Source organism: Mirounga leonina, unplaced genomic scaffold (assembly GCF_011800145.1).
Source record: "Mirounga leonina isolate KUSES-001 unplaced genomic scaffold, KU_Mleo_1.0 Mir_165, whole genome shotgun sequence".
NCBI lineage: Eukaryota > Metazoa > Chordata > Mammalia > Carnivora > Phocidae > Mirounga > Mirounga leonina.
In genome coordinates, this window is record NW_023270415.1 from 64,207,926 (window position 1) to 64,228,165 (window position 20,240).

Consider the following 20,240-nt stretch of genomic DNA (forward strand, 5'->3'; position numbering starts at 1 on the left):
TCTTTTCTTTTCCTTCTTCCTTCCCTCCCTTCCTTCCTTCCTTCCTCACTTAAGGAAACATTAACAGAGCACCTACTATGTGCCAAGCAATCTGCTATCCAATGGAGAAATGGAAAACAGAATCCCAGCTCAAGCTACCCTCATAATCCAATGGGTGAAACAGGTATGCAAACCCTTCTTGCATGAAAATGACATAAGTGTAATAATAAAATTGTTATATCTCAAATTAGTAAGTATTTACTATATGTCAAGCACTACTTAAAATGTTTTACAATCATGGACGCATTTAATTCTCACACGAGTCCTCAAAGATAGTCACTACATATATCCTCATTTTGCAGACCAGGAAACTGAGGTACAATGGGAAGAGATAATTGGCTGAGTACATATTCAAACCCATGCAGTTTGATTCTAGAGCCAGCACTTTGATCTGCTTTGGTGTTCTACTGCTCAAATTGAACAGAATATATAAGAAACATGGAGGAGGAAGTAATTCATGGTTTGGGGGATCAGTGACTGCTTCAAAGGGTAGGTTTGGATCATTTGCGCATCAACCACTAGATTTGGGATTATGGTGGGGGAATGTAAGGTGGTGTTACCAAGATGAATACCCTTCCTGGTTTCATAGACCTTCTAGTAGAGCAGAGGAGACAAACTTGAAAAAAAGAAAACTTCTGTATTATATAAGTTCTAGGCCTCACAGCAGAAGACAATGTAGAAGAGAAACATTGTCTCCCACAACTCCTTTTCATTATGGAGGAATGTCTTTAAGCCCTCTCCTCCCCATACCCCTACACCCTTCACCCCTACCCCTCTCCCCTGCCACAAGCCTTCTCCTTAGTTTTCATTGGCCAGAGTTGGGCCACATGGCATTCACCAAGCCAATTATAAATCGAATCAACTGAATGAACCATGATTGAATTAGAATGATCATGATTCTATTCAACTCTTGGGCAGGGAGAGGTACTCTCTCTGAGCACAAGGGAGAATAGCTATGCAATCAGTATGGGCTTTCTGCCAGCCAGGAAGAAGACAGGGGCTAAAGCTATTTGGTAACCAATGGGACTGTCACACTGAAATTGGGATATGGGTAAAACAAGCTGGTAAAGGGGTCAATGACCCAATGTAAAAACGGGAACTGATGCTGAAAATCACTGGGAAACTCATAGATGGTACTGAGAATTTCATTTATTTTATCGTTCACAGGATAAAAAGGATGAATGAAGGGCCATTGCTAAAAGAGGGGAACAATAATTATAAAAATGGCAATAAAATATATCCTAATATTTATATAGTGCCGACCTTGCGCCATACACTGTTAAAGTTTTGTATACATATATGTGCTCACACACCAATATATTCTCTCTCTTTCTATAAATATAATGTATTTATAATACATGTGTTACTTTTGTTAATCCACACCTTCCTACGAACTAGGTAATATTATTATTCCATTTTACAGATCAACAAACCCTAGCACAATGAGGTTAAGCAACTTGCCTAAAATCACATAGCATACAGAAGGCAGAACATATATTAGAATGCAGTTAGCCATTATGCTATACGGTACCATTGAGAAATATGCCAATGCCTATTTTTAAATGATATATAAATAGCCAAAGACTCCAGTCATCTAATAATCAAAGACAAATTTACCCTATTCTTAACCTTAGTCAAATTTCATTTACATGCTTTTACAAGGATTGCTAAGCACATTTGCTGAAAAAAGAAAACTATGTGAATATTTTGTCTAAAATGAAGCTGTGACACTACATTTTAGAGCTACTCCTTCCTTGCCAAGTCTTCACAATTCCACCTAGACTCAAGATTCAACTCAGGTGAAAGGCTTCTTTACTCCTATTTTGGCTCTGTGTATGAGAGGAGGGCCCATGGGCGGGGATAGTTTTAGAATGTGGGGAGATATTCTTAGACACACATCTATAACCTGATGTTCTTATGGCGAAGTTAAATAAACAACAGGTCTGTCATATTCTCTGCCCAGTGCATGCCATTCTGTGGTCCCTTAGGGTGTATTTTGTTCCCTAAGGTATGTCATTAACTGACCCAGTCACCTGTCCCCCCACAGTCAATATTTGTGACTTAAAATTGGCATTTAAGAGGATGGGAACATTACACATCTACATTTTTTTGGGTTAGGCAAAAGTGAATGCATATTTTTTAAAAAAGTAGTAATAAAGGGGAATGTGAACAAATGGTAATCATTTTTAAATTTCAGGTGGTGTGATTATGAACAATATTCTTTTTCAATGTTTTACATTTTGTCTAACATTGTGCTATGTTGATAACAACAAAAATGGGTTCACATTTGTAGAAACAGCTATTGGTTGGAGAGAATTTATAGATGACTCTTACCCTGCACTTACTGTTTTCCAGGTGCTGGGCTTTAAATGTCTTATCTTATTTCAAAGAAATGATGTTGACATGACCCAGCTACCCAGCATTTGATCGTCTACTCTCTCATCTATATTTAAAGCCTCCTTTCCACACTACATCAAAAACTAATGATGTAATGTACGGTGATTAACATAACAATAAAAAATTAAAAAATAAAAATAAAAAATAAAGCCTGCTTTCCCCTGTTCTCCCATCCTTCTCCAGCCTTCCCAGCAGTGCAAGTACTCACCCTTCTCTGTGCTTATTAGAAACACGTAATTGTAATTATATAAGAAAACCTAACTATATTACTATATATTCCTATAATAATGCCTTTGAAAGAAGAACCAGAGTCTAAATGCCAAAGAAGAGAAAAAAATTATTAGTTGAATTTGAGGCAGCAGGCATGAGCTGGTCCCAGATCTCATGTTCAATGTCCCCAGCCATCTCTGACTGCTTTGTCACTGGATAGGAAATTTGGGAAGGTCTATCCTAAGCAGCAAACAGTCGGAAGGGGAAAGACCACAGATGCCCCCCCAAACCTGCTTTTTCTTTTCTCTTGCAACTGCTTCATAAATAGATAGGCATGAGCCTCCAGGTGAAGGCTAAATGGTAGCAAGCTGTTGGGAAAAGTGATAGAAGTTCTCCAAAGTTTGTAATTAGTGACAATCAGATATTTAGTATGGTAGGGTGTGTGGGGTCGGGGAGGGGACCATAATAACCATTACCAAATGTTAAATAATGTGGAGACATCTCTGGTCAACAACAAGCCCACAGGTCAACATATTGGCATTAAGTCTGTACTAGTTTAAGGAGTGGGAATGAAAGACATCAGACTAAAAACACTTGCAATATATGAGAAAGAATATGGGATTTATGATCATAAGTATATTTCCAGTTCTCAGATCTACCAATTCTGGACTGTGTGGTTAGAATCAAGTCAGTGCCAAAGTCAATGCCTAGCACAGAATAAAATTTGTAGATTAAAAAAAAAGAGAGAATGACTTGGAGTATGATAGTAAATAATAGTAAAAAAGGATGACAAAATTTTTGTCACAGTATAATTTTAACTATGTGACTATATGCATATGATATGTGTATACATGTATGTGAATATATGTATGTATGCAAATATATTAAAATATATGTGCGTGTCTGTGTGTATATATATTACCTGAGTTGCATATTTCTCTGGACACAAGAATGCAGAAAAATTTGCCAAACTATTCAGAGTGAGAATATGGCTAACTTTAATCTCTTTTCTTTGTGCTTTTATGTGCCTTCAAAATTTTCTGCTTTGAACAAAGCTTTTATAATCAGAAGAAAAAAATAGAAATATATATATATACACACACACAAATATATGAAAGAACATAAAATGCACTCTGACACACATATACACATATACACACACACCTTAACTTTCATTATCCTTTGTTTCTCCCCTTTAACAATGGTGAAAAGAATTATAAATCCTAGGGTCATGTTGAAGGCTTAAATACACAAATACACAACATACTTCATAAAATTGTTAATATGAGAATGAGAATTTAATAGGTGTTTGGATACCAGGAGTTGGGATTATGCTTCGGATTATTAATTAGCCTTGTAATCGCTGGATGTTTTCCAAGCTTACCAGACTGTCCTGACTTTTTTAGTTTCCTTCTTTCTCCCTTGGTTCTACTCAAGTAATAAAAGACAGTGAAGACTATGATCTACTCGCTCTGCTGGCACAAATTGAAATTCTGATGAGCAGTTAAAAACTCTTTAGGTTTGACTTAATTAGTAAATATCTGGGTAAAAGTCAGACATTTGGTGAAAAAGCTCATATACCTAAAGGTCATCTTTGAGCTCATTGTGGGTTCTTTGCCCTCACTACTCACTGTGTTTGGCAATGATGACCGCTCATCACTTATTCTGCATTTTTGTGGTTACCACCTGTTTTAGGTTATTGGACCCAATTCCAACTTGTGTGTATGTGTGTGTATGTATGTGTCTGTGTAGGCTTCTTCACATCAACAGGCAATTCTCATACACCAGTAAGGTGTTTGAGAATTCGATTTAATTCAGCTAAGTTCTGACACTGCCTAATCGGATATAACATCAGATCCCGCTAAAGGTAAAAGGCACAGTCCTCCAACTGCTGTCCACCCTGAACTCCAATCATAAGCCCGGGCTTTTTCCTGTGTTTCTGTTGGACTAGCCACAAATTGGAAGTTCCAATGACCCCTTCCTTGGATTTGATTAATTTCTTAGAATGGCTCACATTACTCAAGAAACTAATTTATTCATTATTTAATGATTTATTACAAAGGATATATATATTTTTTCTATTTTGCCCTTTTTTTTTTTTCCTTTTTATTAACATATAATGTACTATTTGTTTCAGGGGTATAGGTCTGTGATTCATCAGTTTTATACAATTCATAGTGCTCACCATAGCACATACCCTCCCCAATGTCCACCACCCAGCCGTCCAGTCCCTCCCACCCCCCTCCACTCCAGCAACCCTCAGTTTGTTTCCTGAGATTAAGAGTCTCTTATGTTTTGTTTCCCTCTCTGGTTTCATCTTGTTTCATTTTTCCCTCCCTTCCCCTATGATCCTCTGCCTTGTTTCTCAAATTCCACATATCAGTGAGATCAAATGATAATTGTCTTTCTCTGATTGACTTATTTCGCTTAGCATAATACCCTCTAGTTCCATCCACATCGTGGCAAATGGCAAGATCTCATTCCTTTTGATGGCTGCATAATACTCCATTGTATATATATACCACATCTTCTTTATCCATTCATCTGTTGATGGACATCTTGGCTCTTTCCATAGTTTGGCTATTGTGGACATTGCTGCTGTAAACATTGGGGTGCATGTGCCCCTTTGGATCCCTACATTTGTATCTTTGGGGTAAATACCCAGTAGTGCAATTGCTGGGTTGTAGGGTAGCTGCCATTTTCATTCTCATCCTCTAAAGCTGTACAGAAAGCTTTAGGGAACAAAAGCTACCAAGCAAACCTGAACAGATTACTTAGCTTGGCCCCTGGCAAGGGCAGTGCAATTCCACCTCTGGCAAAGACATCTGAAAATCACTGCAACAGGCCCCTCCCCCAGAAAATCGGCAAGAACATCCAGCCAAGACCAAGTTTACCGATCAATGAGAACTGTAAAACTCCAGCACTAGGGGAATACTGCACGTAGAATTCATGGCTTTTTCCCCATGATTCTTTGGTCTTTCTTTTTTTTTTTTTTAGATTTTTTTTATTTATTTATCTGAGACAGAGAGAATGAGAGAGACAGAGAGCACATGAGAGGGGGGAGGGTCAGAGGGAGAAGCAGGCTCCCTGCCGAGCAGGGAGCCCGATGCGGGACTCGATCCAGGGACTCCAGGATCATGACCTGAGCCCAAGGCAGTCGCTTAACCAACTGAGCCACCCAGGCGCCCTCTTTGGTCTTTCAAAGTTAATTTTTTTAATTTTATTTTTCTATTTCTTTTTTTTTTTTTCTTTCCTTTTTCAACCAACATCTTACCTTATCAATTCCTTTTTAAAAATCTTTTTTAATTTTCAATTATACAGTCATATTCTATCCCTTCATTGTATTTAACCTTTATTTTTTGTATATATATATATATATACAATTTATATATATATCATATATATATGTATATTTTTTCTTTCTTTAAAATATATATGTTTTTCTTTCTTTAAAATTTTGGGATACAGTTTCTTCTAACAGACCAAAATATACCCTAAATCTAGTGTATGGCTTTGTTCTAGTCTCCCACCTGATCACATTCCTTCCTTTTTTTTTTTTTTAATTTTTCTTCTTTCTTTTTTCAACCAACTTCTTATCAATTCCTTTTTTAAAATCTTTTTTAATTTTCATCTTTACAGTCATATTCCATCCCTTCATCATACTTACCTTTATTTTTGTATATATATAAGTTTTTCTTTCCTTAAAATTTTGGGAGGCAGTTTCTTCTAACAGACCAAAATACACCCAAAATCTAGTGTGTGGCTCTGTTGTATTACCAACCTGATCATATTTTTTTTTTCCTTTTTCCCCTGGTTTCAGGTCTCTTCTGATTTATTTAGTGTATATTTTTCTGGGGTCGTTGTTACCCTTTTATCATTTTGTTCTCTCATTCATCTATTCTTTTCTGGACAAAATGACAAAACGGAAAAACTCACCTAAAAAAAAAGAACAAGAGGCAGTACTGACTGCCAGGGACCTAATCAATACGATGGATATTAGTGGATGTGAGTCAACGACTAGATGAAGAGCTACATAGCACAAGGTCCAGAACAAAGGAACTTCTGTCCTTGTGGGCCTGGGGCCCAGCATGGTGGCATGTGGAAGCATTCTGGTTCCCCAACATGGTCTCCAAACCCCTTCCTTTTTTCAGTTTTTATGGAGGTTTCATTACCCAGGCATGATTGATTAACTCATGGCTGTTGGTGGTTGATTCAACCTCTAGCCCTTCTCCCATTTCCAGAAATAAGGAGGTGGGACAGAAAGTTTCAACCCTCTCTTCCTGGTTGGTCCCACTGGCAACCAGTCCCCATAAGTTAGGTGCTTTCCAAAAGTGATCTTCGTTAACATAAACCCAATTATGGTGGAGAGGGTTGGTTTTGAATAACAAGACACCCATTTCACCTTTCTGGCCCTGAAGTGTTTGCAGGAACTGAGACCAAATAGTATAACAAAAGATATTCCCATTTCTCTTATCACTCAGGAAATTTCAAGGGAGCTGTGAGCCAGGAACTGTGGATGAAAAGCAACTACATACAAGAAATATAATTTGATCATCTGAATGACCATACATACATACTTCTTATAAATTGCAGTATCTCATCACGCTTTCTCTGACCTTTAAAAATGATCAGCTAGAATTCTATTTTTTTTTTTAAGATTTTTATTTATTTATTTGAGAGAGAGAGAATGAGAGAGCACATGAGAGGGGGGAGGGTCAGAGGGAGAGGCAGGCTCCCCGCCGAGCAGGGAGTCCGATGCGGGACTCGATCCCGGGACTCCAGGATCATGACCTGAGCCGAAGGCAGTCGCTTAACCAACTGAGCCACCCAGGCGCCCCAAATTCTATTTTTTATATTAAAATTATTTTTGGTCTCCCTCTTCTTCCTTCCTCAGAATCTATCCTATATACCAGCCTTAAGCATCCTAAAGCATGGCTCCTATCATTCTGTGTTCATGGTGGCTTGTGGCTTCCATTGCTATATAAGAATGGAACTAAGACATATCCAGTATATTTCAGAGTCCCAGTAAGAAACAGAACAAGACTTTAATGAAAGGACTTCTTTTAAAGTCTGGACAACATTAGGGAAATAATGAGGAACGTTGGAGCAACTGGAGACTAACATCAAAAGAAGTTGCCTGAGAAGGGAAAGAAATTATGTTATGAGAGCCTGATGGTATCTGGAGCCATGGAGAAGCACCTGACCTACATGAGCTGTTGTCATGAAAGGACAGAGTCACTGCCTGAGCAGAGAAAAACATACCATGGCTTGTACCTCTTCCCATTTTCAAATCTCCTGCCAGTGCCTTCCATTAGCCAAGCCCAACCAGGAGTCAGAGGGCATGGGACCACAGGTGATGCTGTCTACAGAAGTCAGCCTTCAGGTCACAGAACGAGGCAGAGGAAGGCCGGTAATGGATCTAGAGGGTGGACTAATGGAGGGTCCATATTAAATAACTAGTATATCTAGCATGTAATGTGCTAAAAAAATTATGTTTTTATCTTTTCTAATTCCATCAGCATTCTTGGAAGTTATTATTATTTTTACACTACAGTTTAAGAAACTGAGATACATATTGGCCAAATAAATTGTACAGATTCCAGTCTCTGGAAATTGGCAAAACCAGGATTCAAACTGAGATATATCTGAGTTCAAAATCTATGTTCTTCATGAATAAAACTCTACTACTTTTGTCCTATTCTTCAAGGTTTCAAGTGCCTTTCCAATCTCTTACTTGAATTCACGTGTTTAGCCAGCCTGAATCAGTGTCAACTGAGCAACATTATCACTTCTAATAGAAAGTCCTGCCTTTTCCTTTCCAATGACCAACTATATTTATATCCATCTCTTCAAGCCCAACTCAAATTATGCCCTCTCTCTGAAACCTTCTCAGAGTGCACCAGCTGACAGGATTCCATCTTTCATCTTAATTCTTGTATCTCTTAAATTTTTCATTTAGCACTGTTAACAAGATAAATTGAGGCACATTGAAAATTTTAAGAGTTTAGTGGAACAAAATTGATTCAAATTGAGCAGCATCAAAAACAAAAACAAAAAAACAAAAAACAAATTGAGCAGCATCCAATCTAGCAGATAGAAAGGAGCTGCAAGGAGCTATACAAAATGAGTGGCAGAAGGGAGTGGGAATAAGGAAATTATAGTAGGCAAAGAAGTGGGTTGGTTATTACAGTTACCTTCCTTTAGGGGATACAGGGTCTATTAGGCAAATTGCCAAATAATGCTGATCAGGCAATTCCTCACTGACTGATTTAAGGTTCCATTTATGGGAGAGCTGAAATTATAATTAAGTCTTGGTTTAGTGACATGGGGCTTAGCATAAGCAAATCCATCTTGGTTCTATTGTCTTTTATAACAGCCCTCAATGTAATGCTGCCTTGTAATGTTATTGATTTGATGGCTCACCGACAAAAAGGAAAATAGAACCTACATAGGGCAAATACATTGATCACGATAATGTACCTAGTAGAAGATAGAGATAGATTTCAATCCAAGCTCTTATTTTTTTTTTAAGATTTTACTCATTCATTTATTTGAAAGAGGGGGGAGGGGGAGAGGTAAAGACTCTCAAGCAGGCTCTGCACTGAACATGGAGCCCAGCTTGGGGCTTGATCTCACAACCCTGAGATTATGACCTGAGCTGAAACCAAGAGTCAGACACTCAATTGACTGAGCCACACAGGCCCCCCAAGCTCTTCTTAATTAATCATAATCAGAAATGTTTTCATGATATAAGTGTAACTATAGAGGTATTCTGGTAACATTTTACCTAGCTATCTGATAGGTAAAAAGATCCAAACCATTATTTGAATGAGTTATAGAAGAATTAAGAAATTAACACTCAAGATCACTTTTAAAGTTGTGACCAATAGAATAACATGAAAAAAATATGACATAATTTAGAATATATCTCAAATCAGGACAACTTTACACTTGTCAATCAAGAGCTATGTGAAGCTCTGTCCCTGTTTGGCTGACACTTTCTATGTCTTATTATCTAAAAGTTGGGAATCCCAGGGTCCTTACTGGGGGCTATTTGAATTGGTCTCTCTCCAGTTTTCCAGCCCTGCAAAACATTTCTTGTGCCCTCTGTGATGAAGCAGCCAGGGATGTAAGTGTGAAATTCAGAATTTTTGAACAGAGCAAATTAATTACTGCCTTACAGATGAACCAACATGACAATTGAAGACACCAGTTTCTTTCTTCCATATCCTGTTTGTTCTGTTTCAGACATTTACAAGGCAAGTAGACATCATCTTAGCAGTCATTCAGTTCAACAGTGAAAAACCACCATTGTGGCATTTTAGAGGCTAAGATGTTACTATCGTTCCACATAAGATCTGGGCATTTAAGAGTTTCTAAGTCCTGTCTCGAAGGTTCTTAGTCAACATAGCAAAAAGATTCTAAACCAATAATGAACTTTAGGGAGCTTTGGGAAATGCTCATTTCGACAGATGAATGGATAAAGAAGATGTGGTATATATATACAATGGAATATTATGCAGCCATCAAAAGGAATGAGATCTTGCCATTTGCAACGACGTGGATGGAACTGGAGGGTATTATGTTGAGTGAAATAAGTCAAAAAGAGAAAGACATGTATCATATGATCTCACTGATATGAGGAATTCTTAATCGCAGGAATCAAACTGAGGGTTGTTGGAGTGGGGGGTGGGGTGGGAGGGATGGGGTGACTGGGTGATGGACACTGGGGAGGGTGTGTGCTCTGGTAAGTGCTGTGAATTGTGCAGGACTGTTGAATCTCAGATCTGTACCTCTGAAACAAATAATGCAATATATGTTTAGAAAAAAAAAAAAAGAAGAAGAAGAAGGTAGCGGGAGGGGAAGAATGAGGCGGGGGAAATCGGAGGGGTGGACGAACCATGAGAGACGATGGACTCTGAAAAACAAACAGGGTTCTAGAGGGGAGGGGGGTGGGAGGATGGGTTAGCCTGGTGGTGGGTATTGAGGAGGGCACATTCTGCATGGAGCACTGGGTGTTGTGCATAAACAATGAATCATGGAACACTTCATCTAAAACTAATGATGTAATGTATGGGGATTAACATAAGAATAAAAAATAAAAAATTAAAAAAAAAAAAGGTTTCATTTTTCAGGACAGATTTACTGCACCCTAACGATGGGAAAAAATTGCTTTGTCCTTCTGAACACTTCCAGTTTGACAAAATGATTTTTAAATTAAAGCCAGACACAAGATAACAGGTTTCTTTTTTTCCCCCAATTTTTGCTTTTATTTTCATTACAAAGCAAATAGAAAGCCTCATGGACTTAGCGAAAAAAATTAAGAGAGGGAAATAAGTAAATATGTATCTAAGGAAATTTTATATATAGCATACGAAAAATTCAGTTTTCAGTGAAAATGGGTTTTGTGGTATCATGGATTAATCTCTGCTTCATGCCACTTTAGGAATTAATTAACTGACAATAGTAATAACAGTGATGATCACAACTTCTATTTATGAATTGTCTACTGGGTTTCAGACATTGTGTTAAATACTTACATGTATCTTCTACTTCAATCATAGCATCTATCTATCTAATTATTATTCCATTGTCCATATGAAAACATGTGAGTCTCAAAAAGATTACATAGCTTGTCCAAGATTGCTTATTTTTTTTAAAATCACAGTATTTAAACCCAGCTCTTTGTAATTAACATCTCATGCTCCTAAGTCTCATGCATACTTCCTACTATAACTATAAAGAATTGTGCTAGATGTTATGGAGAATTCAAGATATATATTATTTATATAAGATATAAGATATAAATAATATAAATTATATTCATATTATATACGTTTATATAAAAATATACATATTGCCTTCCTATCAAATATCATGTAATGAATTTGAGGAAACAAAAATAAATTTGCCAAAATAAGTACCTAATAACAGAGTGTATATAGAAGGAATGGGTATATGGTATTTCCTCCTAAATTTTCTGATAGTTCACAGAGGAGTAAACTCAATATTGATTAAAGAAACCAAGGTGGTTCCATGAAGAAGGTAAGTTTGAGCTGGCTTCTACTAGAAGCATATGTCTGGAATAGGAACAGAAGGAGGGTTATTTGTTTGGGGGGAGGCAGGAAGCAGGAAGGGATAGGATAGAGCATGACATAATCATGGAATCAGGAGTAACAACTCTGGAGGAAGGAGGAAGGGAGGAATAAAGAGATGACCTTGACACTATTTGTGCAGTAATAATAATAGCTATCATTAAATAAATGTCAGATGTGTTAATTGTCATATATTCATTAATCTCATTTAAGTATTAAATAAGTCTGGGAGCTTAGTATTAATTTTTGCCCATCTTTACTAATGAGGAAAATGGGGCACACAGAGGAAAAAATAACTGTTCAAAATACACAATAAGTGGGGCACCTGGGTGGCCCAGATGGTTAAATATCTGACCCTTGATTTTGGCTCAGGTCATGATCTCAGGGTCATGGGATCAAGCCCCATGTCATTGGGTTCCATGCTACATGGGGAGTCTGCTTAAGATTCTCTTTCTCTGCCCCTTCCCACCACTTGCACGCTCTTGCTCTCAAATAAATAAATAAATCTTTTTTTTTTAAAGTACACAAGAATTGATAAAGCCAGAATTAAGCTGAAATCTTCTGACTTACAAACTTGGATTTTTAATCTAATAGAATTTCTGTCAGGATATCTGGATAGGGATATTGCAATATTTGCTTGAGGGTGAATAGTTATCACTAACATTGAGTTTAAATTCAGTATAACATAGGTTGGAAGAAATAAAAGATATCTTATGTTTCTTCTATTCAATAAACATTATTGAGTGCCTAAGTACAAGGCAGAGCACCAAGTACTCTGGGAAGTTCAAGAAATTGAGGCAGGGTCTCTGGCCTCAAGGAGGTTCTAATCTATTGTGGTAGGTAAGACATGTAGACTAATAAATAGCATAAAAGTACTATATAATATGTATTTTTTAAAAGATTTTATTTATTTATTTGACAGAGAGACACAGTGAGAGAGGGAACACAAGCAGGGGGAGTGGGAGAGAGAGAAGCAGGCTTCCCGCCGAGCAGGGAGCCCGATGCGGGGCTTGATCCCAGGACCCTGGGATCATGACCTGAGCCAAAGGCAGACGCTTAACGACTGAGCCACCCAGGTGCCCCTATAATATGTATTTTTTAAAGGGCAGAAATGGACAAGAAGAAAAATAGAGAAAAATAATTTCCAAATTAATCAGAGAAGACTTCATGTGTAGGATTCTTATAGGATAGAGGGAACCAGAGTTTATCACACAGGGAGAAACCAGTGTGAACGCAGAGATCTGGAGCAAAACTGTTCATATATGCTATGATTTGACTAGTGCATGACTACATAGAGGGTTGTAAAATGGGAATGAAGATGGGAAGGTTTGATGAGATCAATGTGGAGAGTTTTCAAGGCAGCATAATAACCAGACCTTACTTCATAGACCAGGAGGAGTTCCTGAAGGGTAATGAACTAGGAAAATAAACTCTACAAATGAAGAGACATTCTGTCTTTTCAGTCCTTGCCTGGCACATATTTGCTCTTGATAAATATTTGATGAAGGAATCTGTGATCGGCTATCACATAGTAAGGTTATGTTTAGGAAGGCAGCAGTGTATAAAATGAGGTATAAAAGGGAAAAACTGGAGTAAAGGAAACCAGTTAGAAGGCTGTTGTGTTCAAATGGGAGAGCAAAACTGAGAGTTTCAATGAGGCTCTGGCCGTGGGAATAGAATTCAAGAGAAGGACATCATTAATGAAGCACGGTCTACACCTGTTGACTCACAAGAGATAATGGGGAAAAATGTAAAAGGAGTCATATGTGGAACACAAATTTTGAACCTAATAAAACAGTAAGACACTTAAAAACAGTTGGTTCAGGAGTTGGAGTTGCTTTCTTCATATATTCAAAGAATATTTTTGAGGGACTACTGTGTGCCAGGAATTTTTCTAAGACATTTGCTATACACCAGACACAAACCAGACAAAATCCCTGCTCTCCTTGAGCTTACATTGTTTAACAGGTAGGGAGAAAGTAGAATATGAAAAATAAGCAATCATTGGATTATTTGGTATATTTAAATGGTATGAAAAAATAGAGCAATGGTAATGAGATTTGTGCAGAGGCAGGGAATATTTGTCATTTTAAACAGGGTAGTGAGGGTAGGCATTGGGCTGAGGTGCTATTTGAGGGACGAACTGGACATAAAAGAGGTACATGTTGAGGTCTGAGCCATTTGCTTTGAGGTGACAATAGATGGGGTATGGGTGGATAAGAAGAAAGAACATCTCTCTATCCTTTATCTGAAGACCAAAGGTAGAACTTTGGGAAACATCTACATCTAATGGCTGAAAGGTGCCAGAATAGTTATGAAGGGTCAAAGGAGAGAGCTTTACACTCATTTAGAGATGAATATACTCTACTGTTTTATCTGATTTGAAACATCTCCCTGCTTAGAAGTCATGCCTGGGTATTTAAAGCTCCACTGAAAACTTTTCAGTTTCCCCTTAGGAGGAAGAACTGATTGTCCCACATGATGAGCCTTCTACGAAACTTTTAATTCTCATATAATAATAGAAAAAAACCATAGGATGCAACTGCAGTTGTAAATACAATTTGGTAGTAAATGTTTCAGTTTTGCTCTATTACTCCTTACACCTACCATAGAACTTGGTACAAATAAGTGCATATTAGTTGAATAAAGATTAAGCTAATCAATGCCCAACCTTTGGAGAAGCGTATTGATGATGAGGTTATTCAACTACTATTTAGCAAAACAGACTTGAGTGGTGTGATATGGTAGCCTTGACTTAAGGGATCAATCCAGTGTGGACACCATCTGCTGATTCCAGGACCCAACTGACCTTCCCATACAGAGTAGAGTCCCCAGAAGGTATTGAGGGTTAGTTCTCTTCCTCTGGGCTTTTGAAATCTATAACATCAAACCTAGTGATTATCTCTTCTCTTTCATTAAAGTAGATTCTAAAACACCTCATACATTCAAGACAATGTTTCATATTGAACCTAACCTTTCTTGATGGAAGTGAAGTTTATTTTCAACTGTTCTTATTGCATTGTGTGTTAGAGATTCTGACATTTAGGATACTTTTTGACTATAAACCTATCACTTTGTTCTCAAAAGAAAGCATCGTTTGCTTCTACATTGCAGTTAATGAAATGCTGCACTTTCAGGACAGATTCATTGACAATTGACTTACATTTAATTTTTAAAATTTGATTTTCAAGAATTACATAGGTGGAGGCATATAAACTTCAGATTTGGTTCCCCAGAATTGTTCACTCTTGATTCTTTTACAGATGAGCCAAAGATAGCACTAGCAATAGAATCTGGGTTCTATATTAAATGAAGAGGTGGGGGAAAAGGCTTCTGATTTTTTCCCGAGGTTGGAAAGATTTCACCAAATGTTTTCTCTATTCAGATAAGGGAGCCAAAGGCCAAGGATAGCAGCTTGTCTGGATTAGAAGGTTGATTGTTTGCACTCTTGTTGAATTTTGTTCCTTAATGTAGACCAGGATGTCAGAGGTCTTCTATGAGAGATGCTGAGGATAGCAGAGACACAGGGTGGGGCCAAGGAAGATCGACCCTGAGGTACATGTGGGGGCATGGTGGGGGAGGGGATGGAAGCAGAGATCAAAGAACCAAGAGCTCCTCAGGCTTGCACAGCAGAAAAGCCTTTGGCAACTCTTTGATGTCCAATTTGCCCTCTGCCCCCAATCAGGAGTGTGTCTAGGGACTTGAGTGAGGGCAGATTTGGGCAGGGCCATTTTACAGGTCTGGGAAGCAGAGAGCATCTTTTAAGTAGCTTCTAAAAGAGACACACAGAAAAAAACAATTACTATAATTCCTGACCTACAGGAGCTTACACTCTAGTTCAGTAGACAAAACCTGAGCAACTTGACCAATCAACTTTGCCAGGGCCTTCCAACAAACAACAGAAATACTTCATGGTGTCATGATTGGGATTTCTATCCGTAACACAATAGTTTACTAAATCAGTTATTTTCCAGAATACGAAAGCACTGAACACACCTTTTGCCTGGTAGGGTGTCCATCCTCAGTCATGTTACTGTACTGAACCTCTTTTTCTTCTCTTTGATCCATTCCTGGTGTTTTGTTTTTGGCATTCCAGAGCAGGTATGAATTCTATAAAATGATATGGTTATATACTTTTTTTCTTTCCGAAAACAAAATAACTAAGTTTTCCCTGCCCTCTGGACAGCATTGGTTTTGATAGGACCACTTACTGCCAAATTAACTTTAAATTCAGAACTCTTAAAAAAACAATGCTGAGACTATACCACGGGACAATATGAAACTGATAACTCCAAAATGACAATTCAGGGAGCTGTGGGTTAAAAGGCAAATCATTGGTGCCTATTTTGTAAAGTAAAATAAGAATCTTGAGGATGTGTGAGTAGGAAAATTAAATAATATATAGTCTCTTTTAAATCAATGTCCTTCATCCATGAAGTTAACTTCACATTGAGATTCCATCTAACACACATATGGCCCCACAGAGAAGTTAAAAAGAAAGTCCCTTCATCATTCAACTCAGGTCTGCCAGTCTGAATTTCTTTGTTCCAGCTTCCTTGATTTGCACCTACTGATTCTTCTACCTGCTAGGACAGGAAACACCTTAGTCTCTCTTTTCATCTAACTAGGCAGTAAGGAAAGTAGAGAAAATGTACAGGGAAAAATCATCCTAAACTACTAGTAGGTTTAGAAGGCTGCAGAAATTACCTTATGTAATCTGCCTGGCATGGCATTGTTGTTCAACCAAGACCATGTTAGCAAGTCTTCAAGAGAATGCTAATCATGTGATTCTGGATAAGGAACAAAATGGAACTATATTCTTTACAATTAAGTAATATTAAATATCAGGACAGTGAACATTTTGCAACCCATCCTCTTCTAAAAATGTTCCCACTATGGTCTCAGTCCTGGATCTTTAAGAACAAGAAGCTTAATATAAGAGAAAGGTCACATAAAAACAGTGGTTAACTCTCCCTTGGTGTATTGCATCTCCAACTAGAAAATTGCATGTACATAATTAAAACAACTTTGATTTTGAATGATAATTTGAGCCATCACTGAAATGTATTTTGAAGACAATAAAAGAAACTTGATGATTCTAGTGTTCTACCGGTTTTCAGTCTTTGAAGGAAAATGATGATATTGTCTGTGTGTCAGCAGAGAGGTGTACACAGATAAAGGAGCTTCTAGCTAGCCTCCTCGTGCAGTAAGCAGCGTGTTAGTCTCATAATCTGAGGGTCCTGAGTTCAAACCTCAGAGGAGGCAGTTTAGCTTCTTTCCTTCTTTCTTTGTCAAAAGAAGAAAAAAAGAATTTTCAGAATAATCTTTTAGTGATTTCACATTCCTCTTAGTAACTTTACTTTTTTTGGACTAATATTAGTTAATAATAGTTACAATGAAAATAAAGAGGTGGGCCAAGTCAAAAAATAGGCTGATTGAAAGTTATGATTGCATTACTGGATGCCAAAACTCATGTCAAATCTTTCATCAAAGACATTGTTTCAGATAGGAAGTGCTACATGGATTGAGATTATAATGAACTGGACATAAAACTAAAAATATTATATAGGAGAAACTGGTTGTAAACTGATTTTATATATATTATTACATAATTACATATACATATATTTAAGTATTTTTGTAAGAAAAATCTATGGAAGGAGTGCATTCCTTTTGATACCAGAAAGGGTGGTAGTGGTTAAGAAAGTGTGTGGGTATTTTAATGAGATGCTTTGAATCTTAGGGAACATATACTGACCAAAAAGGCCTGTGTGTATGGGTGTTAATGGGTTTATGAAGGAGTGAGAGAGCAAGAAACCTGGGAAGGTTCAATATTCATTCAATTTCAAACTCAGAAACTGGGCCAAGAGGCCAAAATGCTTAGATATACATTAGGATTGGTACAAGCAATCAGTCTGGGCTTTTAAGAAATGTAGCAGTCTTTAAAAAGGAACATTGGGCAATCTGTAAAAATAATCAAAAGGTTGTGGAAAGGCTTGCTTTTTATCCCAACACTTTCAGCCAATCACCAACCATCCCTTTTGCCCCAATTACTGTGGATTGAAGAGAAACGAAGTGGGTTGAAGAGAAATGGAGTGTTCTGGAAAAATGTGGATAGAGTCTGAGGATAAGGAGATGAAATTAATTAATCTTTTTTTTTTCTTTAAGTAAGTGGCTAAGATAGAGGTCCTTCTCAATAGTTTGGTACATAATTAAAGAGCCTTCGCATTATGATATTGAATTAATAAAGTAAAATAGAATTAAATGTTTAAAAATTTTATGTCAAGGAAGATCCAGGCACAAAGACAATAGTATTAAGAGCAACTTATTAGGAAAAATAGTCATAGTATAGGATCCTAAAATTATACCTTGGATTTACTATGAAAAATGGAATGTGGGGCCTGATTTCGAAGGCCAACAGAGAACAGATGCGTCAAAGTCTGGGTTATATTACACTAATCTCTTAAGGGTCTTTTATCTAATCTCTCTCTGGCTATTGCTAAGTGCCAGGGATATGATTGCCACTATATAAATATCAGAGATTATCTGAACTTCTTAAGAGAAATCCATCTAATAGACATCAAAACCAGTCAGGCATTGTATGTCTTCAGTCTTTCTTTGGCAGAAATAGACAAATCAAATCTTCCTTTAACAAAGGACCTGTAATTTACCAACTTCTAAATATTTTTATTTTTATTTTACCTTCCTGAACCTAGAATAGCATTTTGACATTGGATCCTCTAAAAAAGCCAAGAGCGGTGGAGAATATTTAGTTCATTAGCTCCTGAGTTAAATAGTCATGCAAAGTAACCCTAATCTACAGACCTGGTCATAAGGGGGAAGAAAGAAGATAAGCCAAGATGTCATGAAGTAGAGGAGTGTGTATGCAGTTAAAATCATAGTGGTCTATATTCTGTCTTGAGGCAGTAGACTATCAACATGCTTAAATATGTCATAGGCTTTGCAGTTGAACACACATGGATCTGAGGACCATCTCTGCCATGTGATAGGGGTATGATCCTTCCCAAGCTATTAATAACTTCGAGCCTCTGGGTTTCCTTAATCTATAACATGCATAAAATACAAACCTCACGGTGGTGAAAATGACAGAAGTTCACTTACATAAAATGCTTGGCACAGTCCTCGACCCCTTAAACACTCAGTAAAGAGCAGACATTTTGTTCCTGTTATTTGTGACCAGTAAAACCAGTAAAAGACTGAGGAAAAGTGTAGAAAGTGGGCCTCTTGACAAAAAAAAAGGGACCCTGTCTTATATCTCTAAGAAGAATCTAGGGGACATAAATGCTGAATCAGACATATTAGGGATAACTGTAGAGATAAGGGGGCAGATTTAGACCTTTTCTTTACTACTCTGAATCAGCTCCCCATTTCTCCTTTGTAAGACATCAGCAGATGTAGATATATGAATCTATTTTGATACAATTCTGTCATGATAAAAGGTATTGATTCTCTTGTGATAAAATGTGCCACGTCTCTCTTCATCTTTTTATCTTGATGTCTAACAAAATGCATGAAAAATAGTAGTTACTTGTATTTGATCAACTCCATTCAGACAAATACTACAATATATTTAGTGCTGTTTCTTTGTTCAATAGTCATTAGGTATTTTGGTTTCTTGAAGTGTGTGTGTATATGTGTATATGTTTAATTATCTTTTCCCTTTAACTCAGTACAGATTGAATTAATACATAGGATCCCTGAAAGGTTGTGTGGTTGACCACTGTGAGTTTATTTTTCTGGTTATACATAGTCGAGCCAAAATTGGATTGACTTACGTTGTATCTCTTGAAAAATTAACTAAGAAATTAAACTGCTGAGAATTTTGACCCTGAGATTTGCTTATATTTGCACAGTGACTGCTCTTTCAACTAATCCATTATAATATTTTTTTAGTACCTTACCCCATCTCTACGCATGTCTATCTTTCTCCATGCAGTTGCAACTAGTGGAGGGCAGGATTATTTTACTCATTTGTTCAGTACCTGCCTCAGTCAATGATCCTCGCTACATTGCCCAAGTCCCTCTCATGACCATTTTTATTTGCTTAGCTTTTCCCCTCTTTCTTACTAGCATCTCTATTGAATGATAAGAGCAAAAGGCTCACTTTGTTGACATTTTTTTCTCCTATGGTTTTCTGGTACAGAGAAACAGGAACATCAAAAAGAAATCATAGTTGTGTTCAGGAACCGTAGTTTTTTGAATGCTTGTTTATTTTTTCCAGGAGACAATAAACCAAATTCCGGTTCGAAAAGAATCATTATACACCTGTAAGTATTTTCTGAGAAATAATTTCCCAGAAGTGGGGTGTTAGATCCAATGATATGTATACTTCAGTTATATAGCCAGATTTATTTTCCAAAATTTACAGAAATTTCCAGACTCATCACTGCTCTTGAGAAATGGTATATGAAAGTATTGTTTTTCTTGTAATCTCATGAACACTGGGCACTAACATGATCTTACATTTTTGCCAATCTG